The sequence below is a fragment of the Solanum stenotomum genome, chromosome 12 (assembly GCF_019186545.1).
Source record: "Solanum stenotomum isolate F172 chromosome 12, ASM1918654v1, whole genome shotgun sequence".
Classification (NCBI taxonomy): Eukaryota; Viridiplantae; Streptophyta; class Magnoliopsida; order Solanales; family Solanaceae; genus Solanum; species Solanum stenotomum.
Window position 1 is genome coordinate 31,380,036 of NC_064293.1, and position 20,523 is coordinate 31,400,558.

A 20,523-nucleotide genomic window follows, 5' to 3' on the forward strand; every position below is an offset into this window, starting at 1 on the left:
CGTATATCAAAAATATATGTTTCATTTTATTTTATTTATTTATTTTTATTTGTTTTTGTTTCGAAATAAACTCTAGCTTACCCCAATTTTACCAAAAAAAAAAAAAAAATTTTAAAAAAAGATATGTCCCATACAGAGATCAACTCTGTTTTCTTTTTGTCACTTATTTTGAGGAAGAGTTTGAGGTGGTCAAGAGGATTATCTGCAACGTATTTTAATTTGTTAGGTAGAATTAAGTTTATAATAAAGTTACGTTTTTGTTTCTTCTAATTAATATCTATACTATTTTAATTTCTCTTCATGGATCATATATCGCTAGCTTCAATCTCTTATTTATTTATTTAATAAATTTCCAACTATTACTGCGTGCAATCTAATATGTACTATAGTTTTAAGTTAAAAGTATCATAAGTAAGTTTAAATGAGTTTAAGTTATTTTGAGTTTATTAACTTGATCCAATAGATTGAACCCGAAAAATGATCCATTTGAATGTAAAATGTAATCAAACAGGTCAAGATGCATGCCGAATTCAAATGTTCAAATCAAATTTGAAGATTGGGTATAATGAAATTTCGAAGAACTTAAACTATTATATTTTTTTTAACGAATTATATTAGCTTTCACATTTATTTTTTCAAAAAAAAAAAAAACAACATAAAAAATAGGAGAGGTTGTCATGTTAGAGGGGAATATTTATATCTATATATTCAATTAATTTTGATTCAAAGAAATTTTGGACCAATTAAATCATGACATGTCTATTGATTTGACCTGCTTGGTCACTCAAATTTAATCTAATCGCCATAAATATTTGCCTTCTGTAACTTTTTTTTAATCACGTGGAGCATGTATAAATCGAATAATAAAATCTTATGCATCAATGCAAACTCACTACTTGTTCTAGTTTTTTTTTTTTGTAACATGATTTTTCCTAACTTTGTTTGTGGGACTTTGTTCTCTTTTTTCTCGAAAATGACTTTTTACAAGGTGTTCCTTCACATAATCAGTGTGACTTCATTTTGGATTATCTTCTTTTCTCTTCCTTATTTATTGCGCGAAAAAATAGCTTATAAAAACATGATTCATCTAACCTACTGATATTTGGGCAAGCTAATAATTCACCCTTGCTTTTGATATATTTGGTCTTTCTGTCAAAGTAACTATAGCCGCTAGCTAAATATTAAAAAAATGTGCACTAATTATGTATAAAATTTGTATATATACATTAATATACAAAAAAAAAAGGGGCCATTATTTTGATGGACGGGTATATAGAATAAAAAAATTATTTATTAATTCATCACATCTTGACATGTTTAAATTCAGTTGGTTTAAAAGTTGTGTTGATTGGGTTAAATATATTAACCTAAACTTAAACCATGAAAAGCCTTGTAAAAATAGTCAAAACAAACTTTGTTCGATGTGTTACTTCTTCTACCGCTCATACCTTGCCAATGAAATCTCCATGGGAAAATAGCTTTGGTAAAACAGATTTTATGATAGATCTAACTTTGACAAGAACTCTTTTTTTGGGGGTATGAAAATGAGTTTTGCATTTTTTGTTATATATGTGATGAAATGAATGGTAGTTATGGTGGTGTTTTGAAGATGGAAATGAATGTATATTTGGTGTATATTCATTACATGTCCTATGTATCATTTTATGTGTATTAACTGTACATACAATGACATGTACAAGTACATAAAATGACATATAAATATTGTATATTAGTAGTCTATATGTCTGTATATTATGCGTAAATCCATATATATCATCATGTGTAATGTGTTATGCCAACTATATAGTCTATATATACTAGAGGCCAAATATTATAAAAGTTGCAAGTGCTATTTTCAATTAAACTTTGTTTTGATGTGAAATTAAAGAGGGAAAAAGAGTGCAGGCAGCTATTATCAAATGACATATGAACAATTTTGAATTCCAACCAAACCCATCTAGAGGAAAACAAACTTCTATATTTATGTTATTGCTAGAGCTTATCTTATAATTTCCTGTAGAACCGGTAACAATCCTATCTCAAAAAAGGAAATTTTATCATTTCCTGGACAGATTTAAATTTTAAGCTCAGATCTTGAAATTCAAACTCCATGTCTTAAAGTTTGAGCTCCATAGTTAAAAGTATTATGTCATCTTATATGTATTTCAACAGCTTGAAGACTAACATACACATTAAGCATCACTACAGTATCTTCAAGCCATCTAAATATGGTATACTTCTTTCTGCCAACAACATAATCTATCATAATTCACAAATCAATTATTATTCTCGCAATTCATGATTAGCTAGTAATCAAGATTAATAGCGTTTATTATTACGTCTTTAATGTAAATCACAATGTTAGAAGTCATTCTTAACACAGAATTGAACTCAAATATCTATAATAATAAAAGAAAAAAATTAAAATACGAACTGGTATATATTGTGAAAGTTTGAAACTTCAGGCATGAAATTTGAATTGTAGAGTTAAAACTTCAAGTCTGCGTCCTGATGTTTGAACTTTAGAATTCATGAAACTTTAGGCTTGTACATGTGGGATGAAGTGAAAGACTAAAACCTTGCATGTATTCCACAATCCTACATACAATGACAGAGATTCGGAAAATCATGAAGCAATAATTTAAGAAGTTGTAGATATATAAAAAAAGAAATATGTCATATCTTTCACTTTCTTCTGATAATACCGTTTACTTCTGCTCCTCCTATATTTAATTTGGAGGAAGATGTTAAATTATCATCAAGTAACCATCTCAAAAAATAATTCTCTCTAATTTATTATGTCCTCATGCAATTCACAAAGTATTGGTCTTTGGTCATAGGTATTCAAGTCTAATCAATCATCTCAAATAGCTTTGAGATGGTTTAGAGTATCTGCCATTAAATCATGAGTTTTTTCATTTCAGCAGAAATTTTCAATTGTACGTCAAGAAGCAAAATCATTATACTATATATGTTACATCTCTAGCCAATTAAAGTTCTATACATAATATATATCAAAAGCATATTCATGCACTTTTAAACTTAAGAGCAACAATACAGAGCAACATTGTTCGAAAATTCTTGTTAGGACTTTGATGATCCCTATCCAGTAGTGTACATCTTAACTTTCTATTACCTAATAATAGTATTTTTTTAAAAGAATCCTTGGTTAATACTGAATCGGAGTTCAATTTGTACTCAACAACAATAGTTTTTAATACTAATTTTACAGGCACATATCACTAACAGAAACAACCCAAATTACATGCATACAGTTCAATGTCTATATGCAGACAATAAAAAATCGGAAGAAAAAACTTGTACCATGACATGAATTTGGGAAAGGTTTATAACATCATGTTTATGTTGGTCCTTAATTAATTACTGAAAGTAACAATGAACTTACTGTATGTATACAAATCGGTAAACACAGTCTTTAGACTTCACGTTATCAAGTCCGTGTGCGCTTGTTGAAAATGTGAATTTTGTTGTACATATTGTTTCTCTCTTTACCTTGAAACAAAGAGGAAGGATAAATACAACAGACAAATTTTAAATCAAATATAGAGAAATTAATGACATAAATAAAAGCCAAAAAACACAATATAGAGAATGAGGCGAAGCAGTTTCCATCGCTTGAAGCTTCTGATGAGGGAGAGAGTTGCAGTGCTGCGGTTAGGATGGGACACGTTTCATTAGATCTGAAAAGACTAAAACGCCATTAAATAAGAATTTTATACCATTGAACTGACATGTTGATACACTGTTTTAACTCACATTTCTATAAAGGTCTTGTTAAAGAGTATGTATTGACCTTTGATAACTTACCAAACAAAAACACTATGGCCAATTCTGCCCCAAATCACCCAGACATACGATCCCCACGACCCCCTGATCCACCGGAACCACCTGACAATGATAGTTCCTTGATGGAAGATGAACACAGACCGCAGACCTTCAAAGAAGTGCTGACGGATAGGCAAAATGACCTGAATCGTACATACAGTATGCCCAAGTACCAAGCAATCGCAGAAGCGGCAAATTGCTCCTAAAATAATGAAATTGTTCTAACTGAAGAGGAAAAGAGCAAACTTTATCAACCATGGTGCCTGTCCATAATCATCAAAGTGTTCGGAAAAAGGCTAACACACGCCTACCTAAAGAACAAACTAGCATACACATGGAAACTCGCTGAGCCCCTAACTCTGATTGATCTAGGGTCGGATTATCACATCGTCAAAATCAGTCAAGTGCAAAGTATGCACAAAATCCTCCATGAAGGGCCCTGGTTCGTCGCTGGGAATTTTCTATCAGTTAAAAGATGGGAGCCAAACTTTGTCCCTCAACAGTCAACGTTAACACATACAGCCATATGGGATAGGTTACCGCAGTTGCCAACTGAAGTCTATGAGAAAAACATACTTGAAAAAGTTGGACAAAAGCTAGGGGTACTACTAAGGATTGACACATGTACTTCGGCTATGCTCAGAGGACGATATGCACAAATTTGCATCCAAGTACCAATTGAAGTACCGGTCAAAACCGAGGTAATAATCGAGGGACACAAGCAAAAAGTAATTTACGAGGGGGAGGGAATCATGTGCACGGGTTGTGGAAGAATTGGCCATACACTAAAGAGATGCACAGAGGCAGATAAAAGAGATAAGAACCCCCTCATTCCGCCGCCGACTAAAGAAGTGGAAAACACAGACAATTAGGAGGTCATATCCTTTCCCAAAAGAAAGAATACAACCTCGAGGAGGGACGCCATAGACACGCGAAAGAACCAACCAAGGCAGGAACAACGACAGGTAAGGGCTTACGACCCTTACTCAGGTAAGTTTCTAAACACCACCGCTCCAACTCAGACGCCCGGAGATGGTGGAGGCAAGAATATGAAAAACGGTAATAATGAGTGTGGGTCAGGGATAATTACTCCCACAACTACCTCTCCAGCTGTTAAGGGTAATGGGGCTGGCACACCTAAGCTTTTTACAATGCTTAATGAAGATAAACAAAAAAAAAGAAAAAGATAATTACTACGAATTAAATGCTAATGTTAAAAGAGGGCCCCAGAACTTAGCTACTAACCACCCCATCCCCTTCCCCAATGCTTCGATGAACTCAAACACCACCACTACGTACTCCAAGAGTAATCACCACACTACTACCAGCGGCAAGACCGTCGAAGTCGCATCACCCATCCATCACATTAACACCACCACTATGGAAATTGACACCCCCTTAAGAGAAGCCAAGGAAAGTTTCCAAGAAGCTAGTCCCCACAAAAATGGCAAACAACCAGATACCTCCCCAAGATCCTCACAATGCACCATTGATTTTCACGACAACGCCAATGCCTCTGGGTCACACCCCAACATCATGGTTGGAAATGGCACTACAGGACAGGCAACTCTCCTTTCAAGTCACAATTGCGGGACAACCAGTAACGCTGATCTTGCAAGATCCGGCATACCTTGCCCAAATCATCAAGGAGGGAGTGGATCAAGCGATAGCGGAGCTGGGGCCACAGGTATGGATGCAGACTTTGAGGGATATTCACATGTGGGAGAACATAAACGTAGTGATAATGGAGGAACTCAGTGTGTTGATGGCCAACATGTTCCAAAACCTACCTCTCTTTCCTTCTCTCTCATACTTGACCAGCTCTCAGAACCTCACCTTCTTACCCAGAATACTACAAGAGGTTCTGAATACACTATACTCCCAAACACCACAAGGAGAGGGGAGAAACGGGGACACACGCAGAGAAGAACCCTCAGTCCTAGAATTGATAAGAAGAAACAACCAGGAGTTGGAGGAAATTTTGACAAATCTTGGAGAGTAAAATATAGTGACTTGCACCTTGGAAGCTCTCTTCCTGAAGGAGTTCGAAGAACATACCAACATGGCATTAATAGTACAATGCCCACCGAAACTTAAGGGCTGCTCAATGAAACTGAGGAACGAGAAATACTCGACCCTAGCAGCAGTGGCATTAATCCCCATTGGAAACCCCAATCGAAAATACCAGACGGAGAAGGGGAAAGGCTTGCAGGGGCAAACACTACAACAAGAACCGATGATGAACCTCATCATATGGAATGCTAGGGGGTGAATAGCGCCAGCTTCAGACGATAATGCGAGGCTATGGTGAATCTCCATAAGCCTGCAATGCTTGTGCTATTGGAGACAAAAATGACTGAGCACATTAATTTAACAGAGACTCTCAAGTTTGACTCCCAGATTCAATCTGTAGCAAATGGAACTGCATGAGGTATTGTTATCATGTGGAAATAGGACCTTCTAAAGCTTAACAACCTCTCTATTACCCCCCCCCCTCAAGGAATTCACGTCATCATCAAGGTACTCCCTAACTCTCTTCCTAGGTATTTTTCTGCTATCTACGCTAGCACTGATTTCAATACTAGAAACCTGCTCTGGAATGATCTCTGTAACCTCTCCAGATTCATCAACGGTGAGTGGCTCATTGGTGGAGATTTCAATGAAATCCTCTATGCCAATGAAAAACTAGGAGGAAATAACATTAACAATAACAGAGCTAGTCTTTCCTGGAATTGCCTTAATCAATGCAAAATGATAGACTTAGGGTTCCAAGGCTATAAATACATTTGGACCACCAAAAGATACAGGAATAAGAGTAGCCTCATCTTTAAAAGATTAGATAGGTGTGTTGCTAACGACTCCTGGATAAAACTCTTCCCCGATTCCCTAGTAACCCACCTCCTTAGAACCAAGTCTGACCACTGTCCTCTCCTTATCACCCTTGATAATGACAAAAGGAAAAAAGGTGACAGGCCCTTCAGAATGGAACCCATGTGGTGTGGGAATCCCTCATTTCAGAGTCTTGTCCACCAATGCTTTAATAACCAGGATAACCTTGCTGGGGCCATCACCCTCTTTCAAAAAGAGGCCACCATTTGGAACAATACTGTTTTTGGGAACATCTTTAGAAATATGAAGAAAATCTTAGCTAGACTTGATGGCATCCAAAGATCCCCTAGCTACCACCTTAGTCCCTTCCTCCAGGATCTTGAGTCCAGCCTCCTCAAAGATTATGACAGCTTTCTTGCTGCTGAAAAAGATTTCTGGAAAACCAAATCTAGAATCAACTGGCTGAGTGAAGGAGATGCGAATACAAGTTTTTTTCATGCCATAACCATCCACAGGAGAAGGAGAAACTGTATAAAATTTGTGAAGGATGAAGCTGGAAAGTTAATTGATGACCATGAACACCTCATGGATCACATTTTTAATTTCTTCAATACTTTTTATACTACTGACCATAACTTTTCCCCTAAAGCCATTGAAAATGATAGGGCCCCTTACAACTCTCTCTCTAGTGAAGTTTCCAACCTCCTAGACACTCCCCTCAGGGATAGTGAGATCACCAAAGCCCTTAACTCCTTGCACCCTCTTAAGGCCCTTGGACCTGATGGACTGCATCATATGTTTTACCAAAAATATTGGAGCATTGTTGGCGACAAAACCACCACCTTTTGCAAGAAGGTCTTTGAACTCTCCTCAATGTCTGCCCTCAATAACACCACACTCATTTGCCTCATTCCAAATGCCCAAACCCACTCACCCTCAAAGGTTTCAGACCTATTGGCCTTTGCAATACCAGTTACAAACTTATAACAAAAATCATTGTTAACAGGATCAAGCCCATCCTCCCAACCATCATTGGGCCTAGCTAAGCTAGCTTCCTCTCAAACAGAAGATCCTCTGACAATGCCATTATTGTCTAAGAATACATCTCCCACTTTGGGAAAACAAAAGGATTAAAGTCCAAAATTATCCTTAAGATTGACCTGGAGAAGGCTTTTGACAGACTAGAGTGGTCCTACATCAAAGACACCCTTTATTATTTCAATTTCCATCCCAACCTTTCCAAACTCATCATGTCTTGCATTAGCACCAGCTCTATTGCAATCCTTGTTAATGGAAGAAAAACAGACTCTTTCAATCCCTCCAGAGATATTTGATAGGGTGACCCTATGTCCCCATATCTCTTTATCTTGTGTATGGAGAGACTCTCTAGAGACATTGATAGGGCTGTTCAACAAAACCAATGGACACCGATTAGGATCACATCAGGAGGACCAAAAATCTCCCACTTATTCTTTGCTGATGACCTTTGCCTTTTTGCCTGTGCTGACAACAAAAATTGTACCACCATAGCTAATGTGCTCCAGTAATTATGTGCTAACTCTGGCCAAAAGGTCAACTTCTCCAAATCCAGAATCATCCACTCCAATAATTCCACCTCCCAAACTAAAATCATGTGCTCCAACATCCTTGGCATGGAGACCTTTGAAACTTTTGGGAGACACTTGGTGTAATGACCCTCCAGGTCATTTTTAAATTAAAGCATTCATTCCATCGTTTAGAGCGTTCCTGTAGCGACCTCAAGTCATTTATGACTTGCTGGCACTGACTGTTCGGTCGCATGGTCGTTCGTTTGGGTTTTAGGCCCGTTTCCCTGTTTTGGAGATTTTATAACTTGAAAAGTTGACTTCGGTCATAAATTCAGGTAAAAGACCTCAGAATAAAATTCTAACGATTCCATCAGCTCCGAAATGGACAAATTTGGATAGTAGCATGGTCAACAAGAGTATCGAGGCAATCAATACGAGTTTAGGGCCATTTGACATTTTTGCCTTTGCAATTTGACCTATAGTTGACTTTGGTTAACCTTCTTGGAAGACGTGCTCAGATGAAAATTTTGACAGCTAGGTTAGCTTCGGAATATTGATTTTGGTCTAGAACGACCCTTTGTTCACTTCCCGACGCTTTAGATGCCCATTGTGGAATCTGGCTCAAAATGATACTGGGTGTGGGACCCACTTTTCATCGAAGAGATCTCCAATGAAAATTCCGACTAAACCGTTGAGTTTGAAATATCATTTCCAATCAAATTCCATATATGGTTTGTGTTTTTTCGACTCCGAACGAGTCCGAAACATCGAAATTTAAGTTTGAAGAGTTGTTAAATTCTAACGCGGTGGTGACGTGGCAGAGCCATGCGACGCCACTTGTTGAAATTTGGAAATTTCCAAATTTAAGGACAATTTTCGTCCATTTTTTTTTCTCATCTGCAAACATATATCTCTTTCATTTTAAGCTAAAATTAGGTGATTCAAAAGACTAATTTCTAGAGAATTTCATGGGGAATCTAGAGAAGGGCTCAGAAACGCGAGGGGAGGCTTCGTTTGAGGTAAGGAATCGAATTTAGCTACTGCTAGAGTGATTTTTGGAATGAATTTTTGTTGAACTTTGAAAGGTTAGATCTTGATCATCTTAGGACCGTTTTGAGTCATTCTTGAGGCTAACTTGTAGAGTTTTTCGCAAGGATAGTCGTGGTATAATCTGTTTGGGTTGGAAGGGTCTTGTTTTTCCAGAATTTGGTGATCAAGGGGCTGCCAAGTCGTAAGTCAAGATTTATTAATGATTTTAATTGTTGGGGGTGATTTGCTATGTTTTAGGCATCTTTTTGTGCTAAATTTTGGGGTATTAGTTTAGTAAGGTATTTGGGACATTTTCACGAATTCGATTTCAGGATTCCAATTGTTGGTCCCACAATCCCGTTTTGGACCCAATTTCGGGTCCGTCTCCGAAAAATATAATTTTAGTGTCAACATATTCGTAATGACGAGGTGATTAACCTTTTGATAGTGGGGAAGCATTTGGAGACCGTTCGGAGGCAAAAATCTCTGATACCGTGAGTTGGAGCACGCGTGATCGGCTTTCAGGTAGGCTATGGCTTTCCTCTCGTGAGATTGAGCATGTTTAGGCAATTGTTTATTGATTTGCTTGAGTATGGAGGGGTTCGAGTGTCGAGCATGCTAAATTTCTATAATTCCTGCCTTAGACCTTATTTCAGGAAATTGTTGGATTATGAAAGCATGACTCTTGATATTATTGAACATCCATGCATACCTTGTGGTGTATATGATAATATTGATTTGAAGTATGTTTGGCCTTAGTCTAGGTTTAGACTAGTGTTGCCATAGACTTGCGAAGTTTCAGATGTCGTTGGGCAGTAGAACTTTTTCCGACGTCGTTTCGGACGGTCAGCTCCTTGTAGACTGATATAGCAGACTTGAGTCTGATAGTCTGAGCCTTAGCTAGGTGGAACCGCTGCTTATGACCTTGTATCCATAATGCCCTGCTTTTCTATCGGCTACAGCTACCTGGTTAGAGTCCGTGGTCCAGCTTACTTATGTCCAGACTTAGCTATAGTACCCGGTTCGAGTCCGTGGTCCAGCCCACCCGTGCCCAACCTTTGGCTACAGCACCCGGTTCGAGTCTGTGGTCCAGCCCATATAGGTTGACTCATTAGCTATAGTACCCGGTTCGAGTCCGTGGTCCAGCTTGCACGTGGTGCATTGCCAATTCCTTACTGAAGCTTCAGTTTAGTCTTTGATTACTCTCATCTGTAGGTTGAGGTTTTGGAGGTTGGAGATGTTTCGATTAAAGTCCGGGATGTAATGAGATCTTGGAATATAATTGGGAATGGTTCAGTTAAAGTCCGGAAATTGGTAATATTGTGATAGACCTTCTAACTCTATTCTTTTACTTCAATTGCAAGTGCATCTGCCGAGTTTATGGGGGTCCGTGTAGGTGGTTTCTTTTATTGTCCACGAGCGTACCCGTCGAGTTTATGGGAGCCCGACGGAGTTAGTTAGATTCCTTGTCTTTGTTGCCTGTACGCTCGTGTACATACCCACATTTACTACTCTTTTGCCCTTGATTGTGACCCTTTATTCGCACTTCAGTTCACTTTTGCTTATTTTGCTCAGTCGGCCTGATGCCTACTGGGTACCTATTGTTTTGGTACTCATACTACACTCTGCATCTATTTTCGTGATGCAGGTCCGAGTACTAGTTACCGACGTTGATTCGAGCCAGCTGCGGTCGTGATCGGAGGCAAGGGTGAGCACACAACATCCTGGATTTGCCCGTTTCCTTCTGTACTTACTTTTGCTTGTCTTTTGCCTTTTTAGACAGCTTGTTTCTGTAGTCCAGTTTTAGGACTTGTACTTTTGTTAGCAGCTCTGTACTTGTGACTCCCAGGTTTTGGGAGAAATTCATTTTGTGTATATATGTCTAGTCGCTTTCGCCCGTTCATTGCATGTTCTTGTTATATTTATTACTTTTTTAGGTTGATTGGTTGGTTTTCTACCCTAACATCCCATTACTTCGAGTTTCGGGATATGGGTCGGCTTGCCTACTGGTGGGTCATATAGTAGGTGCCATCATGACCTGAGAAATTGGGTCTTGACACTTGGGCTTTCCAATCTTCCACCAAAAGCCGAAGAATGCTGATTTCCAATTCATCATAGACAATATAAGAAAGAAACTAGCTGTGTGGAAAACCAAATTCCTCAACATGACAGGCAGAACTGTCCTTGCAAAAGCCTCCCTTAGTAGTATGCCCGCACACGTGATGCAATACATAAGAATCCCCCCAAACCCTACTGAGACTATGAACAAAATCCAAAGAGATTTCTTCTGGGGAACAACAACAGAGAAAAGAAAGCTCCGCCTCATCAATTGGGACACAATAACTAATGAGAAATCCCGGGGGGCCTAGGACTGCAAAAAATTGAAATCAAGAATAGAGCAATCTTTTCGAGCCTTGCTTGGAGGGTCCTCAAAAATCCTGGACATCTTTGGAGCAGAATCCTTACAAGTAAATACAACAGACCCAACACAGCCCCCAATACAGCCACCAGCACAAGAATTGTCTCCAGAACCTGGAAGAACATCCAAAATGGAAAGGCTGACATAGACAAGGCAACTAGATGGGTAGTGCATAAAGGTGATAAAGTAAGCTTTATGAATGATAGTTGGTTGCCATATCATGGCACCCTGCGCAACATTATCCAAGGCCCTATGCTCCAGGAAGAAGGGAACATCAAAGGGAATGAAGCTTGGGAAAATGGGAACTGGAGTTTCGATAAATTATCCTTCGAGCTACCAGAAAGCACCAAGAGCATCATTAGGAGCCATCTCTTCCCCTAAGATAGCAACATGAACGATATGATGATCTGGGGACTCACCGGTAATGGCCTCTTTTTGACCAGGTCTGCGTACAACCACATTAAGGACAACACAGACAAGAAGGTCCTGAAGGCTAACGAAAAGTTCAAACGGATTTGGAGATCCAATACTCCAAATAAGGTTAAGACCTTTCTTTGGCTCTTTTACCATCGTAGGCTTCCCACAAACAAATCTCTCCAAGCAAGAGGCATTGACATCGACCTCAAGTGTCAACTCTGCAATCACCTAAGCAAAGACACGAGCCACATCTTCTTCGAGTGCCCTAACTCGTCGAACTTCTAGAGCTCCATCAAAGCCAAAAAGCACACACCAAGGAGCCACCTCTAATCACAGGTTCAATGGGAACAACTGGGTCGATGAATGGAACAACTCGAAATGACGGTAATTCAATGAGTGGATGGACTGGCACACTCTCATTCCTTTCTGCCTATGGAATATTTGGCTTGCTATGAATAGTAATACCTTCAACGACAGAAAGGATCCCGTCAGCACCCATCAAACACTCTCCCAGGCCATTGAATTCAGCCTTATATGCAGCAAGGCTAAAATTAAAGGCAATAAGACTCCTATTCAAGTCAAACGGGAACTACCTAACCCCAACACCTTCAAGCTTAATAGTGATGCCTCTGTTAAAAACAGTCCAGGACTTGGGGGTTTAGTCAAGAATCACTCAGGTCACTGGATCATTGGTTTTTTCGAACACCCCCCCTAACCAATCCAATTAGTGCCAAACTCCTAGCCATTAAGAGAGGGCTCCAGATAGTTGTAGATCATAACTTTACTCCCCTTGAAATTAATATCGACTCTACTGAGGCAATTCACATGATTAAGGACAATAACTTGCTCTATGATAATCTAATTGTTGAATACAGGTACTTGATGTCAAAGCTGGAAGTCACGAAGCTATCCCATGTGTTTCGGGAGAAAAATAGAGTCGCAGATGCTCTGGCTAAAGAGGGGACAAAGGTGGCAACTTTTGACGAACCAACCATTTTGATAGTTCCTCCACTGTTTGTCCAAAAGGAGATGGAAGCAGACATTCTGGGAACTATGTACATTATATTAAAAAAATTATATTTTTAATATACCTACATGGATTTTTTTAAAAATAATTAAAAAATTAAATTAAAATTAATTTTTTCACTTTCGTTAGAGGACAAGGGTATATGTGAGTCATTCGTATATCAAGGGAATATATGAACCACTTTCATAACGAGGAATATATCAGATCTAAATAACAAGTTAACGGATATATCAGACCTTTTTCCCATAAAAAATAATCATATAGGATGAGATGCAAGTGTACATAAAGAGGAGAAATTGTGGAAGCCATATGAGAAAAGCTCTGCAAAGAAGAAAATTCCAGTGAAGAAAAAACGCAACCATATATATATATAACGACGATAAGTATACATGTTTGTTTCGAATTTGTCACGATCCACCGGATCGTGCAAGCACCCACTCTAACACCTAAGTAGGAGAACCCTCATATCCTAATAGTAAAAACATGCGAAATTTAAAGAAACAAAAATAAATAAGATAATACTATGGTTTTTATAAATACTATCATTGGACACACTATTAGTTAAACTTGTAAGGTAATTTAAACAACTCTCATGGATCTAGTCTAGCAGGTACAAGAGCTACTAAAAGTTCAACTGGACAGTTAAATAAATGACACAACTCCCATCATGCGGAAGGAATGACAAAAGCTGATGGAGATTATCTTCGTCTTCACCTAATGAAACGTCACCAATCCTGCATACAAACTATGTCAAAGACATAACAAGAGTAGTTTCAGTACAAAACACGCGTACTGGTAGGCATCATCGGTCAACCCGACACCCACCACATAATATAAGAAATCAACTAATAAGATCATCAAATAAACCACTCGCTTCTCCACCTTTACCCTCTCTTGAAATACTTCAATATACACTAGTATTCTGACTATTAACATCCTTCTCCATTAACCTTCCTACCAGGTACTTAATCATAGTCTAACCATGCTAACACGTAGAGAAATTCCCCTAAATACAACCACCAACATTTCAACTAACCATTCACGTCATACCATTACTTCCTCTTCCTCGTCACACTAACCAATCATGGTCACATAGTACATTAATTCAAGCTTTCTTCCCACTAAACCCAATCTCTTTTCTCCAAAGTGAAATCTACCTAAGCATATTTCCTCACACCCGCTACCTCTACTTCTCGCCATTACACACATAATCCACCCTTACTATCCATTACTCGCCCGTTGAACACTTTATCCTTCCACTATATCTAACAAGTTTGCTTAGCCCAAGAACTATCAATTAGTAACGGCCATAACCTATATGCCCTAAGTTCAACACAAGCAAGTCAAACAACATTATAATCCCATGCATATATTGAACATGTACCACATTATCAACATTTACGAACAACGAACAACTTCACATTTTATATCACATCATTGGCCCTCTCATGGAACCCAAACCCAAACAGTTAGTTATGCCAAAATGTGGCAATCGATCCAAGTAAGTTATGTCGGAACATGGCAACCGATCCCATAGTTATGCCGGAACGTGGCAACCGATCCAATAGTTATGCCGAAACGTGGCAACCGATCCAATAGTTATGCCGGAATGTAGCAACCGATCCCATACAACACATCACAATCACAAACACAAGTATATCCTCAAGATCATACATTTATGTCATGATTTCATGTCAAAGATAATTCACCATCTCATTCACGAAAAATGTGATCAACAATGCAACATTATCATCATATGCTAATTTGCCATGCTTAGCCCTAGTTCATCATCTAAAGCTTCTTTCTAGGGTTTAAATCACAATTCTTGTAATTTCTCAATTAATCACCCCAACTTGTAATCTAGCATATGTTCATAAATCTAGTTTCATTCATGATTCCATAGTCTTATTCTTTAAACAATTCTATCCAAGATAGCAATTCTAGAAGCCCTAACAAATCATCGATATTCCCTTCTCAAGGCATAATCCTAATTACTTTGATTTCTAGTAATTACCCATGGAATTCGCTCGGTGTGTGAAGGTCTACACATAAACCCTACCATTGATTTACATATAGCACGTGATGAGCACAGATTTATACTACTCAATTCATAAAACCTAGCCTACCTGGGCACCAAGCAGTTGCACGGAGTTTTAACTTCGATTCTGGTTTTCCGGGCTTCGCGACGGTGGATTTGTCCAAGAATCCTCAAGATTTTCCCATCCTCATGCTAGAAATCTCCTTCTCTTTCCTTCCCAAGCTTAGAGTAGCTTTTCTGAGGTTTTTAGGGTGTTTTACGACTTATTTAGATATTTTAGGAAGATGGAGAAAATAGGATTTCTCATAAATTACGTTCTACCTCGCCTATCCCGCTATGGCGCCGACTTATCCCGCTGTGGCGCCGCCGCCCTAGCGGCACCTGGACCGCTCTGGTGGGACAGTGGCCCAGATTTTTCCCAGATTTTCGTCTCTCCTAATTAACGACAGTTCGAATCGTTACATAATTATATATTATATTATCCTCTTTAATTATCCCCTTCTTTTTTTTTTTCAATACCTAGCGTAGAATTTATTTTTTCCTAAAAAGAAATTTATCCAATTGTGCAGCCATGTCAAGAAGAAGCATGGGCCTCCACTTGGAATATACTCCCTCCGTCCCTTTTTAGTTGTCCACTTTAGAAATGGCACACAGATTAAGGCAACAATGATTAGCACAGTGAAGTTACAATTTTACCCTTATGACAACTTTTCACTTCAAAATTACAACCACTTATTTCAATTCAAGTGAAATAAATTGGAGGGAAACAACATACACTTTTACAATTTTCAAGAAGTGTAAATAAGGGTATAATAGGAAAAAATTTGTTGTCCTTTCTTGATTTGTCAAAATGGACAACTAAATAGGGACAACTAAAAAAGGAAATATGGACAAGTAAATAGGGACGGAGGGAGTAGCAGTAAAGAGCCTAAGATATAGTATATGATCCTTATATCGTAATGAACAGAAATGGGTGACACATTGCAGTACATTTGCCTTCACGCTTCTCAAGAAAATTCCTTATGACAATGGTAGCTAGAGTCCTCGTTTAATTTAGAACACACGATCTCACCTTAACTACTAGACTAAACATTTAACTTGTGTCAAGAGATGTCAGTACTTATATATATATATATATATATATATATATATATATATATATATATATATATATATTTATTAAACCAAAATTTGACCTCTAAAATAATGTATTTTTCTGACGAAAACGTTTCACTTGACATCCCTTCGATAAGGGTGGGTCTACTCTTGCATGTGACAAGATGTCAAATTACATTTGAGACCCTGCAGATGTCTATATGGAACATTGGATAGGGCCGGTTGTATTTGTTGCGTGAACAAATACAGCTGAACAAGTCATGTGTTCGTTGGGCAAATTAATACAGTAAATATAGGCGCCTCATAATAACATATTGATTACGAATAATATTCAATTTCTTTACTGTAGAGAATAGCAAAAGAAAAGTATAGTCGGAAAACTTTTGCTAACCTAAGATCGTTAACTAAGATCGGATTAGATTCAACTAAAGAAGAGAAAGCTAGAAATTGGAGAAGGGATATTTTGGATAAGAGAACTTTGTTATCGAACAAAACTCTTTGATTTGGGTTGTTCTTAGGTTTATTACAAATATCCCTCTTTATACTTGTATAGGGATGCTTCTAGAAATTATTCTAGATACATCTACAAGAAATATATAGATATCCTTATCTTCTAACCATGTAACAAGAATCTAGATATTTTTATACTTTACTATAGATATCTAATTATCTAGAACATCTACACATTTCTTAGATACAACAAATACTAAAGATAGACTCTATAGAACTCTAGAAAGTTCTATAAAATATCTAAGATTATTTGTACCTCCACAAAATCATCTTTATTTTTCACATTTATGTTCGTGAAGACCGAAGAGGTGCATATTTTGTCAAGATCTCCTTTCATAATGGTACGAAACAATAGTATCATTAGAGTCAATACACAAATATTGAAAGAATAGTTGTATTTGATAATAGATTTATGTAAGTTTCTCATAAATAAATGAATTATTGATCCGTTCAAATATATTTTCATGATCGAATTTTGGTTCTTACTTGAAGGCCACCAAATTGCAATGACTTTGCTTCTGAGAAAACCTTTTCTGAAGCTATGGATTATAAACCAAGGGCGTACAGTGCTCTACTGTGGGACAACAAAGAGATCAACAACGTAACAGAGTGATTGTTGGGTATATGTCATACCTCTTAAAAAATATATTTTTAGGATACGAATAAATATTAGTATTTTTATTATTATCCTTTTGATTAGTCTCAAACTAGTCTCATATAAAATGTAAAGTAGTTAAGAATTTTATTAAATAAATGGTAAATATAAAAGAAAATTCTCAATAATTTCCTTAAACTTTGAACAATTCACTTATTTTGAACTATGAAAGAAAACGAATCCAAACAATTCACTTAGACAAGAGGGAGTAATTGAATGTAGAAGAAAAATTAAGAAAAAGTAATTCCATACAATCGATTTAAGTTTATTCATGAGCAAAATTATTATTTTTTTGGTTTTGATTTAGCGTTCAATAGAGCTGACTAAATTTGGATTCGTGCGGGAAAGTTCCACATTGTGGTGGTTAAAGCGCTCCCAAACAAAGATGATTTTGTATCCAAGAGAATTCAAATTTGAGATCTCTAATTAAGAATGAAGAAATACTTATCACATAAAATACTCTAAACTCTTTTATTATATCTTTTTTTAAAACGTCTCAGTCGATATGAGACTATCTTAATTGAAATAGTAAAATAAATGTAATAAATGATTTCATATTATTTACTTAAAATAAAAAATATATATAGGTTGAAATAAATTTTAATTTAACACGAAATACTTTTGGAACTTATGGATCAATTAATAAGGCACTCAAATGCATAAGATTAATACCTTAAGGTTAGGGTGATATATTGAGTTGGTAAATGCATCAGTTATTAACTCATTACAATTATATTTTCATAAACTAATTTTATCGATCTTTTACTTATGTCATTTCCTAAAAACACGTTACTGGGCATGTGCGTAGTATGTTGGAGAAGATTGTTGCAATCAATTATTAATATTGTACGTACACTTATATTGTTGATCCGTGTGTGTGAAAGCACGCAATATATATGCATATTTTTCCAACGGAACAATGTCAACAATATTATTTCCTATATTATTTATTTGTCATTTAGTTATTTCATTTTCGATATGCTTTCATGTGTTTTTCTTAAATCAAGAATTTATCGAAAATAATTTTCTATCTTGAAAGTACACTTTCCTCCTTAAACTTTACTTGTTGGATTAATATTACACTGACTATATTATTATTATTATATCATCTTTTCTTCTAATTCATTGGTCATAGTTACGTTTTGTTACTTCCAACTATTTTCTCAATTCAGCCAAAGAAAGTTTAAAACAAGAAATCAAATGTGGACAAGGAGTAATAATGAATATATTCTCCCAATTCAGAAAAAAGAATTGTAATCATTTTGAACAAGTATATATATAATTTGGTAGTTTCATACTAGTCATACCATATACTAGTAAAAGAGAAATTTAACGACCATAATATCAAATATACTCCAAGAATTTTATGGGTCTAACATAATATAAAAGTATCATCGAATTTCATATCTTGTACTCCAAATTTAAATTAGACACTAAGTCTAATTTTATCTTTGTCATAAGCATAGAACCCCCCACATTTTAAATATGATCTCAAAAATATTTTTCAAGTATTTGAAAATAGTTTTTCCACATATTTTTTTTTCTCATGCTATCAAAGTGTCATTGGCAACATGAAACCTCTTTTGAGAATTATAGTGCTTTAATTCTCTTTGACAATCTTTACACAATGTCAAAGTTCATTTCATAGAGGCACAAAATCACAAATTCTAAGTCACTGGTATTTTTCCTCTATCACAAAAAGACATACCACTTAGTATTTAGAATACTAACAAGGCAAAATGGTCTGGTGGATCCTTATACTTGTATCAGTTTGTATTCTGAACTCTTCTACTTACCCCTTTGTCATCTGGACCCTTAAACTCAATTAAAATGAGACTTTTAAGCCCCTCCAACCATGTGTGTAACTCACTCTCCTTTATATAATTGACATGTCATATCCACGTCAGATATATTAATGCCACATCATAATTATTTCATAACTATTTTTAAAAATTATTAACTAAAATTATTATATAAAATGTAAAATAATAACATTTTAGTTTATTATTGGCATTTCTAATTCTCCATATTTTCACTATTTTACGACCAAAAGAGAGTCATCGCCGGCATCGTCGCCATTTTTGCCGGCGAAATCACATATACTTTCTCCCACACCCGTCTTTATCTCCACCACACACCATCACTATTTTTCTTTCCTCCTCCAACCTCCACAGTAACAACAACCTAAGCCACCCCACAACCAGATCTGGCCAAACTTTTCGTAATCCAACGCTGACTACTATTTTCACACCCCAAACTGCTTACAAATACAATTTCACACCAACCTCTGCCGTGAAACACGTCGAAATCCACCCAAAATTCGCCTGAGATTTTCTTGGGTTATCGAAACCAGTTGAAAAAGACAAGTTTAAGGGATTAGAAGGAGACGATTGCTGTGAAAGATTGAAGATGGGGAAGAATAGGAAGTCTTCATCTAATTTCATAAAAATATTCAACAATTACTTTTCACCATTCAAAACTACCAGATCTTGACACTTTACCCTAGAAAAATGAAAAAAACAACAAATCAAGAACAATGTTAACAGCAAAGAGGTCAAGATTCTCATTAGACATATTTCTTCCGGCAACTATGTTTATCCCATCAATTTTCTGAATTTTCCTTTGCTGATTATGTTCAATTTTTTTGCACAATTTCATTTTTAATTTGGGGGAAGAGAAAACGAAAAAGAAAAAAGAGAAAAAGAAATTGTAAAGGAGCGAGGAAAGGGAGAAAGAGAAAAATGGAGGTTTAGGTGGGGAAGAACAAAGTGATGGTTGAAGAGGAAAAAAGAAACGTGGATGGGTGGGGGAAGAAGAAAGAAGTGAAACATTTATTTTTAATTTTGTTTTCTCTTTTTATTCTAATTTTCTTTTTCTTTTAATTATTTAAATTCTTATGTCTCTACGCTCTTTTTGCGCGTGGAATCACATATTTATTCCAGCTCATTAATCAAGTTGCCATGTAAGCCTGATCAACAGTCAGAGGGGCTTAAAAGTCTCATTTTAATTGAGTTTAAGGGTCCAGATGACAAAGGGGTAAGTAGAAGGGTTCAGAATACAAACTGATACAAGTATAAGGGTCCACTAGAC

The 20,523-nt window shown here is 36.7% G+C and overlaps 1 protein-coding gene across 1 annotated transcript in view; it reads left to right on the forward strand.

The window, feature by feature from the left end:
- The window catches only part of LOC125848016 (ubiquitin-conjugating enzyme E2 2-like), a 125,201-nt gene that overhangs the window by 44,376 nt on the left and 60,302 nt on the right, over positions 1-20,523 (forward strand). The gene's annotated exons all lie outside the window — the stretch shown is intronic.